Raw genomic sequence first — 7,964 nt, 5'->3', positions numbered from 1 at the left:
GTTAATGAAGTTGAAAAAATAGATATATGTGTATTAATAAAAACTTTAAAATAATTTCATAATAACAGTAAATATAATATATATATATATATATATATATATATGTAATTTTCCTAAAAAAATAACCCCAAGCATCAACTTGATGGACATTAAGGCCTTGGAACCTTTTTTTTTTCAAGCTTCAAATTAATTTTTAGATTAGAGAGAGTGGATTAGAATATATCAGTGTAAAAATTATTGATCCAAGTCAAAATTAGTGAGTACCTAGGTGGATTCTTATTTGAACGAAGAATCAGCTGAGTTGACTCGCATACTTTTGTCAAAGACATAGGTGAGTCACTCAAGGGACAAGATGAAACCGTCACATAATCACTCGATTCCCCACCCATTATATATATATATATATATAAAGATATTTGAATATTTTTGGACTAATTCCCACGTCAAAAAATCAGTCCATTTCTCTCTTGATCGGCAATCTAGATTAGTCTAGTTCAACCACTTGATTCATGTTTTTGAAAAATTGGCCAAAATCTAAGAAATATATATGGGAAATGATTTCATGTTACCGTGTCATTATAATATAATGAAACCATATTTTTAAAAAACTATGGTTGTGGTATTTGTATAAACTCAAAATTTGCATACACACTCTCCCCATCACAATAATCAATCTAAAAATAAAATAAAAATCAATCTGTACCTAGATATGGCCAAAATGAGTCCATCTAACATTCAATCTAGTTCCATTTGGAGAATTTCAATATCTAGGCATTCAGGCATTTGAAATTATCTTTTTATTTTTTAACATTTAATCTAATGATAATAAAGCTATCTAAAACATTTGAAGAAAATAACAATTCGTCTAAGACCTAGACCTTAGTAGCTAACTAAAATGGATGGCCTATATTAATTAGGCTATAAAAATACTTTCTAAGTTGTGTTTTCTAATTTGGAAAAAGTTTATGTAGAGCCTAGGCTCTAAACAATCAAATCAGAGTCTACCTCAAAAATTTCACTAGAAAAAGTTGTTTTGATACCCAAATATCCTCAAATGATCATCTTGACATCAAGATGCATAGAAATTAAAAAAATGGATTTCAAGTTTTGGAAATAGTACATCTTGCAATGCATTTTTAGACAGTCAATTTTCAAGATTTTCCAGTTTTTATAGATCAGCTCAATCTATATTATTTTTTAAGCTTTAAAATTTATAATTAGATGAAAATAAATTTTAATGTTATCATAAAGATTTCCAGTATTGAAACCACATTTCTCGACACTATTTGAAGGTGAACTCTACTTTGATTGTTTAGAGCCTCGGCTTACCCTTCTAATTTTACTTTTTCGTGTCAGTTCATAAGAATAAAAAGAACATATATTTAAAAATGGAAAACATTTATATAAAGGCGAGGCCCTAAACAATTAAATTAAGGCGCATATAAAAAATTCACTAAAAGAAGTTGTTTCGATGCTAAAAAATCCTCAAATTGATCATCTCAACCGCAAGATGTATAGATATGAGAAAAAATAGATTTCAAATATAAGAAGTAGTGTATCTTGCGATGCACTTTTGGACCATCAATCTTTAAGTTTTCAAGTGTTCGTACACTTGCTTGATCTACTCTATTTTTGAAGCTTTAAATTTTATAATTAGAGATGAAAATAAATTTTCAAGCCATCACAAAAATTTCTAGTATTAAGACAACATCTTTCAACACTATTTGAATGTGTGTTTTACTTTGATTGTTTAGGGCCTCAGCCTTATTCAAACCACACCCTTTAGATAATAACCGGACCTACAATTAGGTGCTAAAGTTGGTACCATTGACCAGCCAAATTTGGGATGTCTATTGTTCAAAATTCCTACGCTTCACATGAATTCTTTTCCTTTAAAAAAACTTCACCCCAAATTTGGGATGTCTATTGTTCAAAATTCCTACGCTTCACATGAATTCTTTTCCTTTAAAAAAACTTCACCTCATAGGCACCATGCACCTTTTAAATTTGGGTGCGGTTTGTATAAGGCCGAGGCCCTCAACAATCAAAGTAAGGTGCACCTTCAAATAGTGTTGAAAAATATTATTTTAATATTGAAAGTCTTTTTGACGGCTTGAAATTTTATTTTCATATCTAATTATAAAATTTAAAGCTTCAAAAATAGAGTAGATCGAACAAATCTATGAACACTTGAAAAATTGAGACCATCGCACGGACTTTTGTTACCAAAATGACAACTTTTTCCACAGTTAGGAGGTGCGTCTTACTTTGATCGTTTAATACCATATGGATCTGCCATGATTGGTCCAATGGTTTGGAAGATTTTTAGAATGGTTGTTTTGTGGGAAAAAAATGAGACTTTTGAAGGGGTGCTACTCAGTTTGGAAGGTATGAAACAGAATTATAAATGATCGATGGAGCTGGTTTTGGGTTATTAAGGAGGGGGTCTGCCTTACAAAGGTGGATTTTGTGCTGAATTTGAAGAATGTTGTTAGTAATGAAGAACATCTTCAGCAATGTTTCAGTGTGCTTAAAATCGAGGGGTAGATGGCACCCTCCTTTGGTTGGCTGCAGCAAGCTGAATTTCAATGGAAGCTCCCATGGAAATCCTCGTAGGAGGGGATTGATGGTGTTGTGAGAAAATCTTCTAACCATCTTTTTCTTTTTTTTGCTGGCCCTTGTGGTATTGCTATAGTGAAGGGCGCAAAATTTCAGGCTCTTTTACAAGGTTTAAAAGTGGTATACGAGGCATTTTGGTGATTGCTATGTAGTGGAAGATGATTCCTTGAATGATATAAATTCGTATAATAAGCGAAGTAAGGCACCGTAGAGACTGTTGCCAATTTGGGCAGAAGTGGTGGATGTTTGTATAGGCCTGATTATTTCTTTCCGGCATGTCTATCAAGATGCCAACAACGACATTATCGATGATTTAGCTAAGCAGGGTGCGAGTTTGGAGTCTCTTTGGGTTTCAGATGATATTGTTCACTTTTGATTGTGATGTAACTATCTATATGATTCATAAAATTTAGCATTATTGTCCCAAAAAAAGGAAGAAGCAGGAGAACAAACTGCACTTTTGTTGGTCCAATGTGTATGGGAAACATCATGGAAGCTTCAAGGGGTTCCTAACTGTTAGAAATGCACCTTTTAAAAAATACTCTAATTTATCATAATTTTTCTTATATCAGGAAAATTTGATATAAGAAAGAAAGTAAAATTCGAATGCATTATATTATTTTAAAGAAACAAAAACTTTCGAAAGGACTTTTAACAATTGTTTTAAATTTATTCTTAATTTCTTATTAATAGCAATTGAATATATTTCCTATTGAGCACCAAGTCATTAAATTATGTGCATTTTGATAAATTTCCCTTATAAAATATTCGACCTTCTTGTTTTTTTTTTTGCAGTAAATACTATTGAAACTTGGGTTCTATTGCTCCAAGTGTCAACACTCTTAAAAAGGGTTATTCATCTTGTTTCATTTTTCTTTCTTTGTTTTTTCCTAACAAACTTGAAAAGTTCAGGTACTAGACTACCTCACCCAAACTAGAATGTGTGGTATTTTTGCTACGACGAGATACTAGGTGTTATTTTAAAATAATATGTTTTTGTAATCGGTTAGTTTTTAGCCCACTAAAGAATGAAGAAAGTCATGTTTAAATATAGGAATACCCGCTTTCATTATGTTCTAAGAACCAAGAAGTGAAGAATGCACAAGTAATAGTACTTGTGACACAAGTTCGCATCGGCACAGCTGCCAGTGGGACAAGAGGCAATTTTGGTAAATTGTGCTCCCCTGGTGATAAGAGTTGCAGTATCCTCTATACCCCTGCTCCTATTGATCTTTATACATGCAGGTTATTTTTCATTTTTAGACCTATTTTTAGTTTAAGGATCATTATTTCCAATAATTTCCAAACATAAATTTATGGAAAGCATTCGAACTATTTAACATCGTATCCATTTCTTTCAATCTAATTACAAAAATCTCATCAAAACAAATAAATTCTGTGAAATATTAAATGGTTTATATTTTTAATTATGATTTTGATAAAATTTCCCTTAAATAAGGTTCGAAAACCATTGCAAAAAGAGAGAGACACAAGCTTTTCTTTTTATTACATTACTGGTTTGCAAGAGAGAGATGTATAAGCTTTTCTTTCATCTATATTACAGTCACATATCGTATACCTCAGCCAGAAAAGTAGCGATTAACAGGTTACATGAGTCCACTACTTAGAAGTGGTGTGTTCCACACAATTAAACCCTAAAACCATGGTATTTCCTTGGCAATTTTCCTTAGGTTCGGATGCCTTTCGATATTATTGCGACCTTCATACACAACCTCAGTCTCAGCTCGCTCCGGCTGAGGCCTGGTGAGCCACTTCTCCTCCACGACAATAGCATGATTGCGAAACATCAGATCGTTGTGGTTCACCACCTTCCCATCCATGGCCCCCAACTCTCTTGGACCCGCAGCTCTCTCTCTCTTAGGACCAGCTCCATCCTTTGGATATCTCTCTCTCTTAAAGCCAGCTCCATCTTTTGAGTCCACAACACTCTGGTACTTGAACTTGCCATCCTCTGATTCAAAGATGAAATTCATGTGAGGATGCTTGGGCTTCTTCTCCATCTCTCTTTTCAAAAGTTTGTTTTATCTGTTTCCTGGTTCAGTTACTCTTGTTCAAATGGCAGGCAATTTATAGAAGATAAAAGTGAAGGCATTTTAAGCTTTATATTGATGTGACTTAAAAAATTTGGGGTGAGAAAGCATCTCTTGACCCTGCTTTCCTTGTTGCATAATATGGAATATATTCTAGAAGATATATTGAGGCCCCCCAACAGAGAAGGGGGTTAAATGAAAATAAAGAAGTAGGCTTTTATTTGGGGAATTTATCAAATCAATTATTTAACATTTACTAATTTTTTGTGATTTAATTTTAAAATACCCACTAAATATACCTGAACATGAATTAGAATAGTTGAAAAAGGGTAAACTATTAAATTGTTTGAAGTTAGATATATTTCGATAATCTCTTTATTTATTTTTTTGGTCGTGGAGTCGTTGTTTTAGATCAAGTGATACATAGTCATTTAATTGCTTACTAAATTTGAGAGATATAGTACGGAATGTTTCTGAAAAAAATTAATTTTGAGAGTAATAGCCAGGAATGTTTTTGAAAAAAAATTCATGGGAATTTTTTAGTTTAGTACAATACTGACATGTCTTCTAACGAGAATGGCAAAGCCTTACTGGGTGGAGGGAGAGATCAAAGCAGTAGAGAAAGAAATTAGGATTTGGGATAGGAAATTAGGATTTGGGATAGGGGTTAGGGTCATAGTGGTAGTATCTCACACCACTAACACCACCCCACTAGTACTTTAAAAAAAAGCTAGCTCCTAATCTATACTTGAAAAAACGCACTAACACCACCCCACTAATTCTATTTTGAAAAAAGAGCTAACTTCCTAATCTACTTGAAAAATGGGCTTGAAAAAATGGGTAGGGGTCTGTCTTCCCCAAAAAGAATCTATGTGGACTTGAAAAAGTGGGTAGAGGGGTTTGTCTTCTTCTTCAAAAAAAAAAGAAATTAGGATTGATGAAAAAAAAAATTAGGATTGATTAAAAAAGGTCTATACTTGAAAAAACGCGCTAACACCACCCCACTAATACATTCAAAACAACTAACTCCTAATCTACTTGGAAAATGGGCTTGAAAAAATGGGTAGGGGGGTCTGTCTTCCCAAAAAAAAAAATTAAAACACACTAACACACCAACCCCACTAATACATTCAAAATAGCTAACTCCTAATCTACTTGAAAACTCCTAATCTACTTGAAAAATAGGCTTGAAAACTCCTAATCTACTTGAAAAATAGGCTCAAAAAACTTGAAAAATAGGCTTGAAAAATGGGTGACTCCTAATCTACTTGAAAAATAAGGTTGAAAACAACTTGAAAAATAGGCTTAAAAAATGGGTGGGTGGATGGGTGGGTGGGGGGGGGGGGGGGTTGTCTGTCTTCTCCAAAAAAAAATGGGCTTGATAAAATGGGTAGGAGTCTGTCTTCCCTAAAAAAAAAAAAAAAAAATTAGGATTGATGAAAAAAGGTCTATACTTGAAAAAACGCGCTAATCCCACCCCACTAATACCTTCAAAAGAGCTAACTCCCTAATTTACTTGAAAACTCCTAATCTACTTGAAAAATAGGCTTGAAAAAATTGGAGCTAGGATCATGGTGGTAGCATCTCACGTTTCTCCAAAAAAAAAAAAAAAAAAAAAAATATTAGGATTCGATGAAAAAGCGGTGAGAAGTTAAATCCACACATTCTCTATATTTAACAAGCAAATTTCAACAACAAAAAGGAAAAGATGTGGGTCAAAAGGACAACAAAAAGGAGAATACGTGTGTCAAAAGGAGAAAGAGGGTAGATATTTTCACACCTAGTAGCTTCCCTTTCAATCATTAGAAAAAATCCCTCGTAAAGCCGCATAACCCTTTTTAATGGGGGTATGGTTTGTATAAGGCTGAGGCCCTAAATAATCGAAGTAAGGCAAACCTTCAAATAGCTTTGAAAGATGTTGTTTCAATATTGAAATCTTCGTTATGATTTGAAAATTTATTTTTATCGTCAAATTATAAAATTTAAAACTTCAAAAATAGTGTAGATCGAGAAGATCTATTGACACATGAAAATTGATTGGCCAATACATTACAAGATGTACTACTTCCAAGATTTGAAATCTATTTTTTCTCATGTCTATATATCTTGAGGTCGAGACGATCAATTTGATTTTTTTTTTATTTTTATTTTTTTGAAAATGATCAATTTGAAGATTTTTGAGCATCGAAACAATTTATTTTAATAAATTTTTGAGATGCATCTTAATTTGATTTTTTAGGAACCCACCCTTATATAGACTCTTCCTTTTAATGGTGAGTATTACCTTTTTATACAATCAACTCCCCAAATCCAAAAAAAAGAAATTAAAAAAAGTAAAGTTACTCCTACCTCCTGCATTTTAGGACCCAATGTTAACACCTCTCAACTTCTCTCTCATCCACTTTGCACAACCTTTTCTCTAATTTTCTTATTGTCTCTGTCCCCATATCAATAAAGATAAGCATCTAACCTATAACCTTGGAATCCCTCACCCCCCATGTCACACACGACTTTAGAAGGAAAGGCTAAAATAATTCTTATGCTAATTCTAAGGAAAGGGGAGCATTGTTAAATAAGTATTCTTGCCTATAGTGGTAAACAAAAATCCATTTCTAACCCTCGTAACCCTCAAAATTAACTTCACCAAACTAAAAATAAATAAATAAGTTGAACCACACCTTTTTAAAATCTTCCATAAAAAAAGAAATAAAATAAATATTCTAGTTAACCCATTTCTCGAATGTTTTCAATGTCTTGGATGCGATTTGTATCAGTGAGTGAGGAACGAATGTTGTGAATGTCTCGGATGCGATTTGCATCAATGAATGAGAAATTTTTATTTTTGAGGAAAGGGCGTTGGGTTTGAGCAAAACGCGTAATCTTAGATTGAAGAAAAATGAAGTTTCTATAAGGCATGGGCTTTATTGAAAACAAAATAAAGCCTCACCTCAAATCCTCATTCGAAAAGCACTTTCGGCAATGAATATCTCCATGGTAGATCTAAAATCAACTTTCAACACCGAAATAAAATTAGAAACTTAAAAAATTGTACAGATCTTATGGATCAATGAACACTTGTTTTTATGCTGAAATGGATGGTCCAGATAATTTGTTATAATAAATACTATTTTTAGCTTAAAATCCTAATTTTTTTTTACAACCATAATGTTCGAGTCAAGATGATCGATGTAACGATTTTTTGATGCTTGAATTGTAATTTTTCAATGAGTTATGAGGTGAGGCTTTACTTATTTTAATAAGGCTACAACCCTATAGTAAGACTAGTAACGGGCA

This window comes from Amborella trichopoda, chromosome 3 (assembly GCF_054954075.1).
Source record: "Amborella trichopoda isolate Santa Cruz 75 chromosome 3, AtrichopodaSantaCruz75HAP2 v2.0, whole genome shotgun sequence".
In the NCBI taxonomy this organism is placed as follows: domain Eukaryota; kingdom Viridiplantae; phylum Streptophyta; class Magnoliopsida; order Amborellales; family Amborellaceae; genus Amborella; species Amborella trichopoda.
The sequence above is the reverse complement of the archived record's forward strand: the minus strand, read 5'-3'. Positions refer to the sequence as shown.